Source organism: Eutrigla gurnardus (genome assembly GCF_963514095.1).
Source record: "Eutrigla gurnardus genome assembly, chromosome: 8".
Classification (NCBI taxonomy): Eukaryota; Metazoa; Chordata; class Actinopteri; order Perciformes; family Triglidae; genus Eutrigla; species Eutrigla gurnardus.
The window spans coordinates 4,617,860-4,638,916 of record NC_139922.1 but is presented as its reverse complement, the minus strand read 5'-3'; the positions used below and the strand labels follow the sequence as shown (position 1 = coordinate 4,638,916).

Below are 21,057 nucleotides of genomic sequence, written 5' to 3'. Positions count from 1 at the left end.
CATTTTGAATTTGGTGCCTTCTTGAACGAGAAAAGGCAGATACACATATGGTTGGAAGACAACAACTCCCACAATGCACAGCTCCGCAGGCCACTCCCACTGATCTGTCCCCCCTCACCAGTCCCCTGCCGGTTGTCACTCACACATCGTCATCTCAAAGTCATCAACAAGAAAGAACAACACAGAGAACATGACTGAAACTTTACTGACAATATTTCTAGTAAACACTCGGCCTCTGGATTGGCGCATGTGAGCGCTCCGGACTGGGACATGATCTGGCGGCCAGCTCACTGTTGCAAGCTCACCGTGCCGGTGGCGAGCTTACCGGGCCGACGTTCCAGCAGCGAGCAGATTTTGGACAGAGCACAGAGCAGCATTTTTAAATAGGACCGGTCTAGTTCCGCTCACACCCCTGAGTCTGAAGTGAGGTTTGTAATAGGTCTGTAGTCTCAGTGGGTCCCACTCCCTATAGGTGGCTTGAAAACGTCACCCCCTCTAACCAAAGAGCCTCCGATGATGATATTTGCATCATCGGAGGCTCTTTTTCAGAATAGAAACACAGAGATCTCCCGTCTCTGGGGAAAATGTGGGAATGATGCACGACCATTCAAAAATACTACCGGGTTTCTGTTAATACAAAGTTTAAAGCAAATGGGTGAAGTATCCCTTTAACTATTGGTAAAGTGGCTTTGTGTGCTAGCAGCACGTTATTCAATTCAAATAAATGTATTTGAACTGAGTATACATGTGTATGAGTATGAGACTGGATGTGTCAAACAGAGGACCCAGGTGAATGATGCTCGTGTCTCATATGAGACCAAGTATTGGAATATTTTATATCCATTTATATTTTTATCGTCAAATATTAATCTTTTATTCTACGAACTATTAATATTGCAATTACAAGTTAAACCTTTTGCTAACAGTTGCTGTCGGGGTTAAAGTCAGTGGAATTGGCAGGAAAATGGTCGAAACAAAGATATAGGGCCCTACTTTCGTGGCGCAGCGCAGGGTGGCGCAGGGTGGTGGAGCCGGCGCAATGCAAGTTTCGACCATGTTGAAACCACTTGTATAGACTACCTGTCAACATGGACCTACTGGTAAGGCACAGACTTGTAAACTAGTCTTTTTTAATAAACTCCAGGTTCGCTAACTACGTTGTTGGTGCTTAGTTTTATGTGTAAGGACCCTTATCATGCTACTGAAGAGGTTTGGTGCTATTTTGAGCAATATTAGTGGTTAAAATATGCCGTTGTGGATGCGTTAGGCGCATCGCCCCAATCTAATCAGTGTTAGCGCTATGGGGCTGTTAGCGTCTTTCGAGGCTTTCTCGATACATGGGTGATTACTGAAAAGAAAATGTCTGGATGGCTTATTTGATGTTTTTTCATGGCGAAAAAGACTATGGTGTCCATTTTCGCCGGTCTTACACTTTAACTAAATAAATATAGGAATGTGTCGATGCTAACGGAGCTAACCAGTAAATACATTACTATTTCGTGGTATTACGTGGTATCAGATCGGTGCCTGGACTCCAGTACTCGCTGATACCGATGCCAGCATTTTCGGCAGTATAGGAGGCATTTCCGATACTGGTATCGGTATCGGAACAACTCTATTTCAAACTATAGTTGGTGAAACATTAAAACCTGATAACTCCATCATACTTATGAATTCTGAGGACACACTTTGTATTCTCCTGTATTAGCAATAGACAGCAGGGTTTTGTGAGGAAGAATAGACAGCGGGTCTGTGCAGAAAGCGCTCAGGAGTTACTCGCATCGCAACGCATTTAAACACAGCACTTTCCTTCTCCTTCCTTCCAGCCCCAGAGATAAAAACACACTCGTTTGAATGAGTGGGATGCCAGAGGGGGATCTTCCACCTCACTACCTCTCCAACGCTTTAAATGTGCGTTCTTAGCGTGAGTGTGTTGGGTGGGTGTTGGGAGCTCCGTCTTCCTCTGAGAAAGGTTTAGGTTTCACTCGGAGGCTTAAATAGTTAACAGATTGGCCTGCATCCGTCCCACAGCTCCTCAGTGCACAGCCGTCCTGAGCCCAGCGAGCAGCACCGACCATGCAGCCCCGACCCTGCAGCCCCGACCCTGCAGCACCGACCATGCAGCACCGACCATGCAGCACCGACCATGCAGCACCGACCCTGCAACACAGACCCTGCAACACAGACCCTGCAACACAGACCCCGCAACACCGACCCTGCAGCACCGACCCTGCAGCACCAACCCTGCAACACAGACCCTGCAACACCGACCCTGCAGCACCGACCCTGCAGCACCGACCATGCAGCACCGACCATGCAGCACCGACCCTGCAACACAGACCCTGCAACACCGACCCTGCAGCACCGACCCTGCAGCACCAACCATGCAGCGCAGCAGCACCACGTGCAGAACCAAAGATCAGGTCAAGCACTGACAGATCAATAAAGCCTTTATTGATTGGCTTCTTGGTGGCCATGCTGCCATCTAGCTGAGAATGAAGGGAGATCAATTTATATATATAAACATTATATATATATACATGTGTGTGTGTGTGGTATTATTTATTAAGCCTGTTGCAAATGATGTACACTCAACAAAAATATAAACGCAACACTTTTGTTTTTGCTCCCATTTTTCATGAGATGGACTTAAAGATCTAAAATTCATTCCAGATACACAATATTACCATTTCTCTCAAACATTGTTCACAAATCAGTCTAAATGTGTGATAGTGAGCACTTCTGCTTTGCTGAGATAATCCATCCCACCTCACAGGTGTGCCACATCAAGATGCTGATCTGACATCATGATTAGTGCACAGGTGTGCCTTAGACTGTCCACAATAAAAGGCCACCCTGAAATCTGCATTTTTTTGCTTTATTGGGGGTCTGGGGACTCAGAACCAGTCAGTATCTGGTGTGACCACCATTTGCCTCATGCAGTGCAACACATCTTCTTCGCATAGAGTTTATCAGATTGTCAATTGTGGCCTGTGGAATGTTGGTCCACTCCTCTTCAATGGCTGTGCGAAGTTGCTGGATATTAGTGGGAACTGGTACACGCTGTCGTATACGCCGGTCAAGCACATCCCAAACATGCTCAATGGGTGACATGTCCGGTGAGTATGCTGGCCATGCAAGAACTGGGACATTTTCAGCTTCCAAGAATTGTGTACAGATCCTTGCAACATGGGGCCGTGCATTATCTTGCTGAAACATGAGGTGATGTTCATGGATGTATGGCACAACAATGGGCCTCAGGATCTCATCACGGTATCTCTGTGCATTCAAAATGCCATCAATAAAATGCACCTGTGTTCTTCGTCCATAACAGATGCCTGCCCATACCATAACCCCACCACCACCATGGGCAACTCGATCCACAACATTGACATCAGCAAAGCGCTCACCCACACGACGCCACACACGCTGTCTGCCATCTGCCCTGAACAATGTAAACCGAGATTCACCTCTCCAACGTGCCAGACGCCATCGAATGTGAGCATTTGCCCACTCAAGTCTGTTACGGCGACGAGCTGGAGTCAGGTCAAGACCCCGATGAGGACGACGAGCATGCAGTTGAGCTTCCCTGAGACGGTTTCTGACAGTTTGTGCAGAAATTGTTTGGTTATGCAAACCAATTGTTTCAGCAGCTGTCTGAGTGGCTGGTCTCAGACGATCTTGGAGGTGAACCTGCTGGATGTGGAGGTCCTGGGCTGGTGTGGTTACAAGTGGTCTGCGGTTGTGAGGCCGGTTGGACGTACTGCCATATTCTCTGAAACGCCTTTGGCGACGGCTTATGGTGGAGAAATGAACATTCAATGCACGAGCAACAGATCTGGTTGACATTCCTGCTGTCAGCATGCCAATTGCACGCTCCCTCAATGCTTGTGGCATCTGTGGCATTTTGCTGTGAGACAAAACTGCACATTTCAGAGTGGCCTTTTATTGTGGGCAGTATAAGGTACACCTGTGCACTAATCATGATGTCAGATCAGCATCTTGATGTGGCACACCTGTGAGGTGGGATGGATTATCTCAGCAAAGCAGAAGTGCTCACTATCACACATTTAGACAGATTTGTGAACAATGTTTGAGAGAAATGGTAATATTGTGTATCTGGAATGAATTTTAGATCTTTAAGTCCATCTCATGAAAAATGGGAGCAAAAACAAAAGTGTTGCGTTTATATTTTTGTTGAGTGTATTTACTAAGAGTACAGTACATGATCCACTGTTATCCTCCATTTGAATGAAGTGCTGCGAGTTCAGATCAGTCTGACACGTGATGCTCATGTCTGGAACAAAAGATCTGTGATTGAATGAGTTGATAAAATAATGTGTTGCTGGATCACTGGACTGGAGCTGCTGGGAGCCACAAGTCAGCTGGGAAACAGGAAGGCGAAGTCGTGGCTGTAGTGGCGCGACTGTACAGGAACGTTATGAAGCATCTTTTAGGTGGTGTTTCTCTGTGTCACACAGAACAGCTGCAGAGCGTATTTGTATTGATTTCTATCCCTTGCCGCCATATTATTTTAAGCTACTGTACTAGTACTAATACTACTAATAAAACCAGATAAAAAGAGGCAGGGGATGCATGGTGGTGTAGTGGGTAGCACTGTCGCCTCACATTAAGAGGGTCCCGGGTTCCTTCTGTGTGGAGTTTGCATGTTCTCCTCGTGTTAGCGTGGGTTCTCTCCGGGTTCTCTGGCTTCCTCCCACAGTCCAAAGACATGCAGGATGGGGATAGGTTGATTGATGACTCTAAATTGCCCTTAGGTGTGAATGTGAGTGTACCCTCGCCTGTCAGCTGTCTGCTACGCCCCCCCCCCCCCCCCCCCCCCCCCCGCGACCCTGAATCCAGGATAAGCGGTAGATGATGGATGGAATAAGAGGCAGAATACATCACTGCTTCAGTTGATGTAATGTAAAACATTATCTGAAATATCTTAATTAGTTTTAGCATGTTGTCAGGTGGCCCCTGGGGGGGTCCTGACCCCCATAGTGAAGCATAGACTGTATATAAGAGGTGGACGTAATCATGGTGATGTCACCCGTTGTTGTGGACTACGGTTTTGAAGCCTCAAGATCAACATTTTGGCCGTTGCCATCTTGGATTATTTGCAACCAGTGAGGGAAGTGACCATATTTGGACTGAGAAGGAGCGACGGGTGGATCTGACGAACAGTGGTGGAGCGGCACCCTTACTGGATCTGGATCCATCTGGATTCTGGTGTGAAGCTGCTAACAAAGTTAGCTTCATAATTCAAGGTCAACTTTACAGCTAAGTGTTAAAGTCATCTTAGCAGCTAACTGCATTGGTAGCATGGTAGCTGTCAATCAGCAGGTAGCCCCGCCCCTAAAGCATCCCCTGCTTTCTGGTCTGTTGGACTCTAAATGGACCATAATGTACTAAATGAACATCATGCTGGATTGAAGAAGACTTGAAACTAGAGATTGAGACATAAACTCATGTTTACAATGTTTACTGAGATAATACATCAAGAGAGAAGTAGGACCATTTTCTCATAGACTTCTATACAACCAGAGAGGAGCCGTCCCCTGGTGGTCAGTAGAGAGAATGCAGCATTAAGGCACTTCCATTGGTCTCACTTCTCAGAACTGGGGGTTAAGGCCTGGGGTGAACTCATGTTCACACAAAGTTCATACTGGGGCTTGTAAGTAGATATTGCTTCCTTTTAATGGGTTGCAAAGATAAGCAGATATTTGATTCAGACTCAACTTTGGTGATTTCAAATAAAACATTTTAACTTCAGAGAGCTTAGTTTTCTTTCAGTTTTCTTACATGTCACCTTGGTGTCCTTGGGGAAGTGGTTGGATTAATAGATATGTACAGACACACAGATTGCTACTGGAAGTCACTCACTGGCAAAATGAGTCCGTCCAACCAAAGCGGCAGAGTGAAGAGGAGGCCGACAATGTGACCGGATTGGCCGGGCCACACTGGGGCAGGTGGGGGGGAGGGTATTGGGGAGGTGGGGGGGGGGTAGCAGGGAGCGAGGCAGCGAGGCAGCATCACGTGACCGAGTCCAGCAGAGAGTGTTATAATAGGCCCCCTCTCGGAGTAGAGAGGCAGAGGCTGGATGTGAACCAAAATCCCTCTACCACACACAGGCTGGCCATTGTTGGCTATTCACTGGACTCCATCTCGGGGCACTTTATCATTCAATTAGGACAGCTTTCACACCGCACACCACAGAAAGGAGGCCTTCAATCAAACTGAAAACTTCACACTGGCCCTGGAGGGGACGCAGAAAGGGGACTCACAGTTGTCACCCCACTTTCATTTTTCCAACTTGTTGTTGTTCGCCGAGACTTTGAGCGGAAAGAGAGAGGGAGAGAATAGATAGAGAGATGTGAGGAAGTCCCTCTGAGTACCATTACATGTTCGCTACATCGTGTGTGTTTATGAAGCCGATGGAATGCATTTGAGTGGGTGAGGGGTTTAATTTGGTAAGTGGTCACGGGGGGGGGGGATGGGGGGGAAATTCAAAGCTCCGAGAAAAGAATGGCACAGAGGAGTATACTTGAAGGAAATAATGAGAAGGAAAAGTACGCTTGAGGAAAGAGGGGAGACGGGGTGACGCTCTGTGAGGGGGAGACTAGGGGGAGACTAGGGGGAGCTGTGCTACAAAACACAGAACCGCCAGGGGATAAACAAGTCGGAGGAGGAAGAAGCTACCAGGTGATGAAGCACAGAAGAAGAGTGGTGGTCAATAGGTTTCTGCTGAAGTAATGCAAAACCTTCCTGGAATCAGACAAGAACATATCTCTACTGTTCATCCGGGTCTGAGCATCGAACGTTGGCCCGCGAGGGCCTGATTGAAACTGTACAAATGATTATGTTTGGGGGCCTTAAATGCTTGAAATTCAGCAAAGTTGTCCCATCGTATCGGGACTGGTCAAGGTTGAGATTTTTTGCAGCCTAATGCTGAGTGGTGTGGGTTATTCCCGCCCCCTACGTGTTAGCCCCACCCACTTTCAGAACACACCAACCATATGTTGTACACTCTTGTGTGAGTGACTGGTACCCCGACACACGGGAACGTGCGGGGGCCCATTCATCACTCACATCAGCTCAGGTAAGACGGACATATGCTCGCTCCTCGTTGGGATGATGCTGGCGACTCGTCCAAAAGTTAGTTTTATCAAACAGGATGTTTGAAACTGAGTTTCTCGACAGAGAATCACACAAATAACCTTAATCTTGTGTTTGCTATTTGTTTCTTGGATATATGTGGTTGAAGATGAGAAAATAATAAAAAGTACTCAGAGGGGACAGACCTAATAAATACTTTTGATCAGACAGAATGTGTGACGGGATGGTGAGGCAAGTGTGAGTTAAAAACTAAGAATGTTTTATAACAAACTCTTTGTTCATTTGCGTTCTACTTTGCTGTCAATCATTTAGTAGATATGCCAGTTATGAATGCTTTACAGGAAGTTTGAGTTATATAAAATAAACTTCTCTCACAAACAAGATAACAATTACATTTGTTATTTTCAGGCACCTGAATTTAAATTGGGCTTCGTCCACTCAAAGTCGTCTTGTAAGGGTGATTTTAAGCACAATCTGAATTGTCTTACAATATTGTTCTAGAATGTGATAATAAAAAATACCTTTCAGATGATGATGTCATAAAGTTAAAAGTGAATATATCTCACGATCAAAACGTGAGGAGAAAGATCCTTTTGGCATATTTATGACATTTTTGTAAAGAAAAACTTGTAATAACTCAATTTAGATACATCTACTAATATATTCATATTCAACGTCCAAACAGTCTTACTGTAATAAACGTAATTTTTGATTCATATCTAATATAGTTGGAGGGCCACTGGTCGAAAGAAATGTCTCTTCACATTAAATGGCGGCTTATAACTACCATAATTTACTCAGACGAGGACCTAACACTTGTTTCTATTTTTAGCTCATTCTTTATCGGCAATGATATGTTGTGGTTTCTTTTTTTTTTGACAAATGTACTTATTGTAATGTAAATGTAGGATGATGTTTGGCTCCTTTGCTCATTAATGTATACATTTATTACAGTTATTATTGTTGTTGTTAGGCTAAATAAAAATGTTCCTGTCAAACTTTCAGAGGTTCACCTTACATATAACCGTCAACACAGCAAACGTGGTGAAGCGTCTTAGAGACCGACAGCCTGGTCTTTATGGGGACTTTAGAGAGTCAGTAAAACTCCCATTTCAACAACATTAAAGAATTAAACAGTTACGTCTGTTAAGTGATCATGAAGCTAGCAGCCATTGCTAATAATAATCAGTAACGTTAATCAGTCAGCTTATCTAACGTTAATTTAACAGGATAACACAACACAACGTGTCTGGAAAGTCAACCAGCAGCGAGACAGAAACAGATGCTGCCTGCTCTACCAACTCCATTTGACCAGCTACGTTATTATGGAGCCAAGTCACCAGAAAGACAGGAAACAAACAGGACTGTAGCTCAATACATTAACATGGACCAGATCCTTGTTTACACTGTGGAGAAACCTGGCTCACAACAAGGATTTGAACGTAGTTGTCATATATTACACATACATATACAAAATATGTACACTGACAGACAGACGGAGTCTGTGATTGGATGACAGAAGTTTACAACTTCTTCACAGAAACTGAACCACAAATGACATTAATACAACCACAAAATCATACTACTGCTATTATAAGACTACTAATTAAAATGAAAAACAATGTGTAGATTTTAAATCGGGTCTATTTTTCATTTCTCTACCATGATAGCAAGTTTTTTTTTTTTTATCACAATCTTCGAAATCCTGTATCATCCCTCACTGCTGCTGCACAGTACTTCAATTATGCAAAGCGTAGAGCCCTGGATGCTGCTCTCTGCAGTCCACCGAGGGGTTAATTAGTGAGTCGGGGGTTGTTGGGCTGGGCCCGGTGCTGGAGGCGTTGTTCAAAACCCCTTCAGAGGAAGGAAGAGGCGATGTGTCATCAGACACTGTGGCTACTTTCTGTTTTCTCCTGAGTTAGGATCATCAGCCGCGACCACTGCTGTGTGAGTCAGGAGATCAGGTTTCCAGCCGCTCGCTGACTCACTCATCGCCGTCGCTACACTGGGCTGGACCGACCGGGTCCATAGTCCAGATATGACCGTTGACACACACACATCATAACTGTGTGCTGAGTCACGTGATGAATCTCAACGACCTTCTCTGCGTGTGCATACTAGACCGTCTCGAACTGGTGCATTCCTCAGTTACGCCGCACGACAGCGGCGTGCCACAATACTTCCACTTCGGCCCGGCGGTGGACAGATAGCAACAGGAATGTTGATGATCACAAATGCACTTTTTCTGACTGGGTCTCCATTTTCTTGCCCAGCCTTGGTGAATCTCTTCTAAACACAAAATCATAACGCTGCTACTTGACAGCCAAAACAACTCCGATAAGTGACCGAACACTTCTGCTGCTACAGAAGGAAATGAAAAGAGTTGAAGCAACAGGTGGAGCTTCTCTATCCTCTGCTCTCTTTTAAATCACACCATTTTTACAGATATTTGTAGTTTTTTCTTGTCCTTTTTAATCAATTGTTTAATGACACATTTCGTTTTTTAATCTAAAGCTATGCATGAATGTACTTATTTACTTAGTTTTCAAACAATACATTTTTTTTACAATATTCAATCAGAAATGTCTGTAATGATGGAGTAAAGTAAATCTTCATATTGTACAAGATGTAACCACTCTTGCTATTTTGAAGACTGAGTTCCTTTTTCAGTCAGAAATGTGCTGTTTTTCTGATTATTTTTCAGCTAAGAATAATGAAATATCTCAGTTACAAGCACTGTTTGGTGCTTCCAATGTTTGCCATTTCTGGCCACCATTAGAGCTTGAATTCAAACACAAAATCACAAGGCCAACATAATGCTCAAAAACATTATATGGAATAGAAGACAAATCCCTCAATTTATAAAATAAAAATATGTACAAACATACAAGAGCTGAAACAATTAGTCACTTAATACTCAACATATTGTTCATAGTCTGTCCGCTGATACAGACCAGGTCCAGTACTGCTCTACTACATCTGGCTCAGGCAACACGCTAACAGCTCAGGCAAAATCTTTCCCCAACTTGGATCTCAATTACTATGAAGCGTTTCCATTGTTCAGAATGATGTATGTGGACAGGAGGAGGCCAATGTGACAGGAGCACACACACACACACACACACACACACACACTCCCAACTCATCACCGTCAACTGTTTATTAGAATTGGACGTCGTCATGGTGACATCACCCGTTAGTTTCTGCACTTTGGCCGTCACCATACTGGGCTTTTCCAACCAGTGAAGGAAGTGACCATATTTGGACTGCGGAGGAGCGACGGGTGGATCTGATGAACACAAGCAGCAGAGCGGCAACCTTACTGGATCTGGATCCATCTGGATTCTGATGTGAAGCTGCTAACAAAGTTAGCTTCATAATTCAAGTTCAACTTTACAGCTAATTGTTAAAGTCAACTTAGTAGCTAACTGTATTGGTAGCATGGTAGCTGTCAATCAGCAGGTAGCCCCGCCCCTAAAGCATCCCCTGCTTTCTGCTCTGTTGGACTCTAAATGGACCATAATGTACTAAATGAACATCATGCTGGATTGAAGAATACTTGAAAGTGGAGATTGAGACCATAAACTCATGTTTACAATGTTTACTGAGATAATACATCAAGAGAGAAGTAGGACCATTTTCTCATAGACTTCCATACAATCAGAGAGGAGTCGCCCCCTGATGGCCAGCAGAGAGAATGTAAGTTTAAGGCACTTCAGCTTTGGCTTCACTTTTCAGAACCGCCTGTCACCAACCAAGCTGCCGTATTTGACGAGTTGGAAGTGAGAATGTGTTGACTCATAAAAAGGACTGACATCCTCTCCACCGCCCGTCGTCTCAGCTCAACAAATTAAAACCCGAAAGACAGAAATGCTGTAAAATATAATCAAACGTGTTAATCTTTTCACCCTTTTCACTGTAAGTAATTTCTGTTTCCCACTTGTATTTATTTCCAGCACTCCATCAATGACTTCATCTGTTGTGGATCATCTTTGAAACAGACTTTCCTCTATTCCCAAGTCAGTCAGTGCCTAAGGTTAAGTACAAGTCTATCAGTGTCTGAGAGACGACCCCTTAACCAACACTGTGTTTACTGCAGGGAGAGAAAAGCCTATTAATAAATCTGTTGCAGACAGCCTGGCGGAAGTGGCCTGGGGGCTGTAAACTCGGTCTGAGAGAGAAGGATGGATGAAGGGCAAAACAGAGAGAGAGGGAGGGATGGATGGACAGAGTGCCAGAGAGAAAAGGGGGATGAAGAAAGAGAGAAGAAAAGAGAGGACGGAAAGAAATTAAGGTACATGGAAATGGAGCCTGGAGGGAAGAAGGGAGGGTAACGAGTGTGTGTGTGTGTGTGTGTGTGTGTGTGTGTGTGTGTGTGTGTGTGTGTGTTGTGTGGTGTAAACCATGGGTGCTGGTTGATGGATGGATCTAGGTTCTGAAAAGCCACAGCTGCCCCGCTCTTCCTAGAAAAAGATCCACAAGGAAAAGTGGCAGTATGTGGTTCAAGCATCTAGCATCCTCTTACTATTTCTGCCCGGCATACTGCAGCACCGGTCAGAATGCGCCGGTCCAAAAGGCCTCAGCAGCAGTGTGAGTAAACGACAGCATGTGTGAGTGCATTATTAACGTCGTCCCTATGCATAATAAAAATGAAAATGTGACGTTTTCGGGGGGTTTTCTTTTGCTTTAATTAGCCTTGTAAATATCTGTGTGTATGGTAGTGTGTGTGTGTGTGTGTGTGTGTGTGTGTGTGTGTGTGTGTGTGTGTGTTGCACTTCACATTCGTCTGTTTTCAATCAGTCTATTACACAGCAAAGCCTCGTTCCTCTCTCTGTCATGGCTGCCAACTAAATGCAGTAAATGTATATAGCTCTGTATTTACTACAAAGGAAGGCAGAGACTGACTGTTTTGTGTGTGTTTTTGCATTATCCCAAATAAAAGCCCAGTTCAATGTCAAAGTGTGATATGACAATGTATTTTATCAATGAAAAAGGGAAGTTGATTCCATGTAAAAGATGGAATCATAAAATGTTGCTTTTTAGGGTATTTCTTTGACGGATGAGTCAAACTGTCTTCAGTGCCTTAAACCTACTCCTCTGCAGTGTCGTACAATACAACGGTATGATGCCCCGTTTTATTAGCAGCGGTACTTTAAGTATTCAGTGATTTAAAAAGAGTGGATGTGTGACAACGGGGCAGTTATGTGTGAGCAGCTCTGCTAGAGGACTGAACGGATCCAAGAGGACAGTTTGAACTTTGCAGCAGTCAGAACATAAAGTCCAGGATTTAGCTTGTTTAGCTAACTAGAAGGATGGAGTCAACACATGAAGTTAAAAGAAGATTAAAGCTGGACATGAACTCTCTGAGCTGGTGTCTGGATCAGCAGAACTCCATTCAGAAAACAAGGAAAATAACAACACAGCTCTATTTACCAAGAAGTCATCACCTTTCTGAATCTGTCCGAGCATCTCCTGCAATCCAGCAAACATAATCCACCAAAGAGCACGTGTTAATGTATTATTACAAGTGTTTCTCAGTAACGTGGCGTTACACAGACTTATATTAATATTTTAGTGTGGTCTGCCCCACAGAGGACACGCTGTCCCGTATCAACATATTTAGGCAGGGTATCCAAGTCACAACTTTGTTATCGTGACAACACAACTACTCTGGTTGTATAGAAGTCTATGAGAAAATGGTCCTACTTCTCTCTTGATGTATTATCTCAGTAAACATTGTAAACATGAGTTTATGGTCTCAATCTCTAGTTTCAAGTCTTCTTCAATCCAGCATGATGTTCATTTAGTACATTATGGTCCATTTAGAGTCCAACAGACCAGAAAGCAGTTGTCCGTGTTTTCATCTTACAACTTTTCAGAGTTTGTTTTTAATTTGGGAAAGTTCTAAAAATGTCTCATTCAGCGATGGGTTGTACTTAGCTCCGCCCTCTCCTGTCACGTCTGGTTGCATAAAACACAAGACAAGATGGAGACGACTTCAAACCAGCAACGGGTGACGTCACCGTGACGACATCCACTTCTGTGATGCAAAAGAACTTGAGTATTAATCATCAGGATGTTTATTAAATGTCACTATATGCTAAAGTCCTGTCCTTCTCTGATCCAGACGATCATTCTACGTACGTTCAGCCGAGTGCAGGAGAACCTTAACTCAACGCCCTCATACTAGATTCCCTCTCAGTCTTTAACTGCAACTGACAACTGAGCAAAATCCATCCAAATCCAGTTTCCACGGTCGTGAATTGACTTTCACACTCAAGAGTCATAAAATGAGCAACCCGACTTGGTAATAATGTCAGCTACAAAGCAATATGAGTTAAAGGATGCTGAACTCCACCACACATGAGACGTCAGAAATGAATCAGCAACTAAATGAAAACGACCCGAAAATGGTATTATTGTTATTATTATTATTATCATTATTATTAATATTATTATTATTACATAGTTCTACAGTTGCCTGTTTTGACGACTTGCTGAGTTTTTTGAACACTTCAACTTGGGCTAAAGGAAAACTGAAACTCGTATTTTTACACTTTCTTTGACATTTCATAGACTAATAGACGGGAGGATATGAAAATATCATGTCTCAATTATCCTGGAGAAAATAATTGCGATTGACGATATTATCCTGATAATAAACTGAGTGCACACACACACACACACACACACACACACACACACACACACACACACACTCAGTTCCAGTTCTCAGGCTCCCCGTTTGTTTTCTCCTGTTCCCCTCAGAAAATAATAAATAGTGCAATCTTCTCTCAGCCCCTCAGTGAACAACATCCATTCTAGGCTGAACCCAGTGTCCCTTGCCCCCCCCCCCCCCCCCCACACACACACACACACACACACACACACACACACCACCATCTCTGCCTCTAGAAGGTGAAGAAGTACAAAGAAAGGGATCAGAGCTTTTCCGATTCTTCCCTGGTTATTAACTACCGTTTGTCCCCCCAGAGGGCTGTCCCCCCCATTAACCCAACTGATGCTCTTTTCTCATGGAAATCAGCCTGCTGTTGCTGCCGCCACCTCTGCTGCCACTACCACCGCTGCCCGCAGAGGTGCAAGGGATTGTGGGGGTTTTTCAGAAGAGAAGACCTCCCTCCAGCTCGAAAACATCTCTCCCTCTCCCTCTCCCCCTCTGTCTCTCTCTCTCTCTCCCTCTCCCTCTCCCTCTCCCCCTCTGTCTCTCTCTCTCTCTCCCTCTCCCTCTCCCTCTCCCCCTCTGTCTCTCTGTCTCTCTCTCTCACCGTGGGTTCACGTCTCCTGTCTCACAAACAGCCATGTGTGCGATCTCTCGCAGGCAAACACATTCGCTCAATCACAAAGGCAAACATGAAACGTGCTGCCTCCGACCACAGACGCATGGAAGCAATGGAAGCAATGGAAGGCGATGCGTGGCTCTTAATGAGAAGAGGCTGGCTCCACGGAGACGGCAGCAAATAGTTTGGAGAGCGGCTGAGAATGCGGCACCAATTATCTTCTGATTTCTGATTTGGATTCTTCTCATAATCACTCACAGATACGGGAAAACAATACTTAATAGTGTCAATTTGCAAGTTAATTCCTGAACTGTTGAGCGGCTGCTTACTACCGGTGTGGCCAAACTAACCTGAAACTAAGCTTGTTTTATCTGCACATCCCAGGTTAAACACTAAATGTCGAGTAAATCTAGTAAAATGTTAACCTCCTGGCACACAAACCCATATTTGAACATTTCTGCCTGTTCTGTTTGTTACAGCTTATAATCAAAGATTTACAGATTCATATCACATTTACATCCTCAACCTTTCATGGGCCTTTAAGCCACGAACGTTACTTTTACCTTGACTTATTTACACATTTACTCAGCTTCACTGTCTATTTCTTCAATGTACCACATACAAAGGAATGGAGAAGACGTGTCTCACTCTCCCACGGTGAAAGACATAAAGTGCACAGGCCCAACAGATAAGACATTTCATAACACTAAAGTAAACAATAAAGTGCACAACAGATAAAGACATTTACTAATACTAAAAATAAACAATAAAATATAACTTCTACTTTGTATATGTAAAAAAGTAGCAGAAAATGTTTCTGTATACGTGATCGTCGTGCAAAAGACAGTCAGTAAAGGCAGCAAAAAGTTCTGTATGATATATTGTAATAGTAATAGTGCAAACAACACTATTTAAGTTTAAAAGTATTAAAATGATTTCAATTAAATTTGAGAGCAGCAGTTGCCAACTGCTCTTTGTAACTTTGCTAGCGATGGAATGATGTAGGCTTTGGTCACGTATCACGATAAAATAAAGAAAGTGAATTTCCTTCGTCATGATAATCTTGTATATCGTCATGAGTGAGATGGAAAAGCCTTGAAGCCAACACTCACGGTAGAGAAATGAAAATAAAACAGTACAAGCTTTTATGATGAAACTATCCAGGGAAACCTTGTGATTTATGATCATCTTATATAAGATTATTTGATGTTTTTTTAATTAAAAAAATAAGATGTGTGTGTTATCTGTGATGCAATGAAGATATTTGTTTTCGGAACTACATGTAAAGTGATTCCAGTATGTTATACTGCCATTTTAAGAGCTTTAAGCATATTTTCATGAGGTCTTTTGTGGTGTAAATACACATTTTCGTGTGGGGTAACTGGCTGAAGATGACACATTCCCTGTTATATTGTTCTGTATATGAACCACAATGGAAAACGCCGCTGTCTTACAACGTGTTGGTCAAAATAAATAAACAACATTCTTGTTCTCTAACTGTATTTTTGTAGTTAAACGCGTGGGTGTGAACGAATCCTTTCGCCCCCTGAAGTTTGATAGAACTATAAATACCAATCACACCAGCTATGCACGCGCGGCGGCGGCGTCTAAAAACAGGTGCACCGGGACGCCAACACACTTGCTTTATGCTGCGAACGCTTTGAGAAACCTCTGGAGGAAGTGCAGCAGCTAACAGGGTTGTTCTAGTGAGACAAACATCAACACATGGGTCTCAACTTGCACAGCGACTGGCAGCAACAAAGGCATTGTCTCGTGACAGACTCACTTCCATTTCCTTATTGTGCAGCCGGAGGCCCTGACGGAAAAACCACCTCAAGTCACACTTCATCCATCGGCATCTTTTGGAGGCAGCGGTGCACTACAGCAGCTACACATTCATCTGCTTCCTCACAACTGCTGCATTATTCACCACTGCTTACTGCCTCGTTTGAATAACCAGGGGGATGACAGGAAATCAGTCAAAAACCATACATGTTTAAACCTCAAATGACCATCTATGGTGGCCATGACAACCAATCAGGTCAGTGCAAGTGGAACCAATCAGTCCGAAAAAAAAGCACAAAATACCAGGTTGAACACCTCAACTTTTGGGCTAAAGGAAAACTGACATTTTATTATTTTTCCACCTACCTTGATATTTCATAACTAGAAAGGCATGGGAGGATATGTAAATATCATGTCATCATTATCATGGACACAATAGTTGCAATTCACGATATTATCCTGATAATATGCTTAAAACTCCACTAAAACACACTGGAATCACTTTAAATGTAGTTAGGAAACACATGTCTGTATTGTGTCACGGATAAGAAATAGATATTTAATTAAAAACGATCAAATAACCTTAAATAAGATGATCATAAACCATAAGGTCTCCCTGCATAATGATGAACAAGTAAATGTATTCTTGTATCCTGTGTTTTTTGTCTCTTCTCTACCATCACAGTGAACTTCTTCAAATCACTCTTGACAATATTCACGTTTATCCTGAGAAAGCAAATTCACAACTTATTGTGAGATATTTGTTTTTTATGATAAGACCCTCAAAAAAACGGTCTAGTTCACTATCATGGTAAGTAAAACATTGAGCCTGATTTTATTTTTTTAAATACAGGATAGTAAATATTTGTTTTCATATATTTAGGCTCTCCTTTGTTTAATCTTCATATTAAAGATTGAATTGTTTTTCACACACAAACAATCCTCATGAAATAAAGTGTCTTATCTGTGACACAGTCAAATATTTTTGTGTTAAAAAATTGTAATGTAATACTACACCTATACTAGTCATACTAACTGTATGTTTTCGTGCTATTTTAAGCATATTTGTATGATTATCGCCATAATATCACAATTGTGTCGCGCAGGATAATCCCGACATGAAGCTTTCATATCGCACTCACGCGTGTGAATGTGCGTGTGAGCTCATACACGAAACAAAACGGTGAAAGTGCGCAAAAACAGCGCAATAAAGTCCCGCTCCTTCCGCGCAGAAACCACACGCGGAATAAAAAGCAGCTATCAATAACAAGTGCATGACTGAACCCCCACATTCTGACCCCGACCCCCCTCCTTCTGATGGGGGGCGTCGGGTCTTGCTTGTTATTTACCCGCTTCCAAGGAAAAGCACATGAACACACCACACACACACAGAGAGGGAGAGAGAGAGGGAGAGAGAGAGAGAGAGAGAGAGAGAGAGAGAGAGAGAGAGAAGGAGAGAGAGAGAGAAAACATCCGACAAACAGCGGAGAAGGCAAACACATCCGTCAGCAGCAGCTCGGAGGCTTTAAGGCCGCCTGGAATATCACACTCTTTTAGAGAAAAACAGCCTTTAATCACACTTCTCCTCCCCCCGCAAACCCACCACGCACCGTGGGACCCCCCCCCCCCATCTCCCCCTCCTCTGCAGCAACACGCCACACTTGATAAACATTCGGAAACTGTGTAAAAGTCGCGAGCAGCAGCAGAAAAACACGCAGAGAACATGAGCCGTCCCGGCCGCCGGACAAAGTGCACCGCGGCGTTAAAGACGACTTCACACGTTCGCGTTTTGCAACATATTTACCCCCCCCCCCCCCCCAACCCCCCCGAAAAAAAGAGCCTCGAGGGGCAGATCGCGTAAATAAAAATTAAATACCCAGATAGTTCCACGCTGCCGCAAAAAAACACGCAGACAATTACGCAAAGTCCGACAACGCGACAGCTAGTAACGACGCACTCGTAACGCACGTCAGCGCGAGCTCGTGAGTTGATAAATAAAGTTCGTAAAAGTTGCTTCGTGCAAACACAGCGGGACGTGCAACCAGAGAGAGAGAGAGAGAGAGAGAGAGAGAGAGAGAGAGAGAGAGAGAGAGAGAGAGAGAGAGAGAGAGAGAGAAAACGAGCAGTTTACCCACCAAAAAGTTTCCAGCTCCGCATTAGTCAGATTCACATGGAGCCCCGGTACGCTTCCATCCCGTCCCGGACCAGACACCCGCCGTGGGAGAAGCCCACGCCGCCGCTCCGCCGTCCTTCCGCCCCTCGGTCTCTTCTTCGGATGTTTTATCCGGTTTCTCCCCGGTCCGTCGGTGTGTTCGGGGCCTGAGAGCGGTCTCGCTCCCCTCAGGCTGCTGCAGCGGCGGAGTTATGGGGCGGTAAGCATTGTGGGAGTGTGACGTCAGGCCACTTTCACAAACTTTTTTTTTTTTTTTTTTTTCAAACACGGACAGCTTGCTGTTTTTTTCAGCAGTCCTCCCAGTCACAAGCAATTAATGCACTTAATACACCTGCTGTCCGGCGGCACCTTCCCGCAAAAATCACTTTGTGTCAATATTATTAGATTTAGTTCAATTCAGATTCACTTATAACGGAGTCATTGATATATGACATAGGCTGTTAACATCTAATATTTGAAAAAATGATATACTGTCTAAAATTAACCTTGAATACATAGTTGGGCCGATTTAATCTAATTATATTAATCATATACAACAAATATGTATGTATCTATATCTATATCTATCTTAAGTTAGGCTATTTATTTATACATATATTTTCTTTTTTTTTAATCTGAGGACTCGAGTTGATCTAATGTTAACTATATAAATTCGTTTGGTTTGTTTTATTGGTTCCCATATCTGCCGACATAAACACGGAATGTTTCTTTATTGCGTTAACAGCCGTCTGAAGGTTTTTGTCGCCTGCAGAAGAAACGTTGCAGGAAATGAGTTCATTCTGCTCGAGTTTTCGTTTTAAAACGGGAAAAGTGAGAAAAAACACCTAACCTAAACTATTTTACTATTGTGGTATAGGCTAACTGTGAAGTTTCCTTGCATTTATTTGCGTTCTGTTTACTTTTTTTCCCCTTTTGCACATTAAACATGCAAATGATTTATAAATAAGGAAACAACGATCCTGATGGTTTAACGACTAAAAGGCACTTTTCATTCTTCGTGTGTGTTTTTCTTTGAGCTGTGAACCCCGGAGGAGGATCAGGAGCCCATCAGCAGCGCGGGTCTCACGTGTTCGAGGCTACCAGAGGCTACTGGTGCTGCTGCTGCTGCTGCTGGTCCCGTTTCTCCCACCTTGTGAGTTTTTTTTTGTTTTTTTTAGAGGGGGGGGGGGGGGGGGGGATTACTTCCAGGGCACATTAACTAGTTTCCTCATCACCCTCACCCCCGGCGCCTCCCCCAGCAGGATGAATGTGTTTGTGCAGGGACAGTGAGCTTTGGGGGGTGGGGGAGTCTTCAATAATGCTGCTTTCAAGGGCTCCCCGTCTGCTCAAGTTTTAGACCTGGAGAAAGAAAACAACCGAGTCTGCTGCTGAAAGAACTACTGCAAGAAAGCACTTTCCTACACAGCAGCTGTTTTCATGCTGTTTGTCCTCTTCACCAACAACATGAAACCATTTCTGCTTCTGATATGGTGATATGTTCTCATTTTAAATCCACGTGTTTAAACTTCAGCAGCTGTGTGCTCACTACATAAAAATAACTACAGCATCAGAGAATGTTGGGTTTGGCAACCAATCGCTCTCCTGTAGTTCTGACATTTCCGACAGAACATGAAAGCAGCAAAGGGCTTTTGGCGTGTTCAATGCAAAGAAGCGGGGTAGAAAATGCCAGAAGTTGACGGGGAAATGCGTCCGCAGGCGAAGATGCATCTTCAGCACGTCTGTCCGAGCAGATCTCAGGTCAGCACCGCCAACCTTTTATTTCCATTCACTTCCGTTTAAATGCAACACAACTAGCAGGACGACCCGTGACGGTGATTGGTGGAGTTTGGGGGTTTCCTAAAACCACAGCAGGTCCACGTGAACACCGGCAGGATTTCGATTGCGCTTTGAAAAGTTAGTTTTTGTCTTCAAGCAAACATTTATTTGTGAAAGCAGTCGGAGTGAAAAATGGTAATAATTAATAAGTGAAGTGAGAGGAAACAAACGGGCAGATTTCCTCCTCAACAACACCAGCAGTTTGCGTCCAAATGTGTGTAATCAGTAATAATGGCGAATTTATGCATGTTTCACCTTCAGTTTATAATTAATTATTCATTCATTATTAAGACACTTAAAAGCGTGTTTGAATGTTCAAACTGAGAACGTTTTTAAAACATGGGCTTAATTTAAAATATAAATTGCAAATTATTACAAAATGAAAGATGATCTCTGTAATTTATACAATTTAGAAAAATAAGATTCAAATAGACGTTATGGACATTACATGAATACACTCAAACAGAAAACTCCCAGACAATTGTAGCAAAGTGATGCAATTGTTTAATTTTGTTACATAATTATTAATTTTCTTTTATTTCATGTTAGACATATTTTTTTTGGTCAATAATTATCACTGTATTTCAATGAAAACGGATACATTTAAACTCTTACAGCTCTGGGCGTTAAAAACTATTATAAAAAAAGTAAATTAACAATTTTAAAGTGTCTAAACCTTAAAAGAAATCAGAGGCAACTCGTTATTTCACGTGTAATAATTTAAGTTTAACGAAAGTTGTCTGACAAGAGATTTAGAAACTCTGCATCGGCATAATAATAAATGTGAGTTTGAGTTCAGTCGGGTCAGTTTGTCTGCATTATGACACATGAGCTGTTATCAGGATGTTGAGCTGCAGTTGGAACGCA

At 43.2% G+C, this 21,057-nt stretch overlaps 1 protein-coding gene across 1 annotated transcript in view; it reads right to left on the bottom strand.

Moving 5' to 3' along the window:
• LOC311017084 (zinc finger protein PLAGL2-like) overlaps window positions 1-18,787 on the bottom strand; it is a 43,290-nt gene extending 24,503 nt beyond the window's left edge. Inside the window, exon 1 of the mRNA XM_084015220.1 lies at window positions 18,338-18,787. The gene's annotated coding sequence lies outside the window, so the exon portion shown is untranslated. The remainder of the gene's footprint in view (window positions 1-18,337) is intronic.
• Window positions 18,788-21,057: the final 2,270 nt, after the last annotated feature.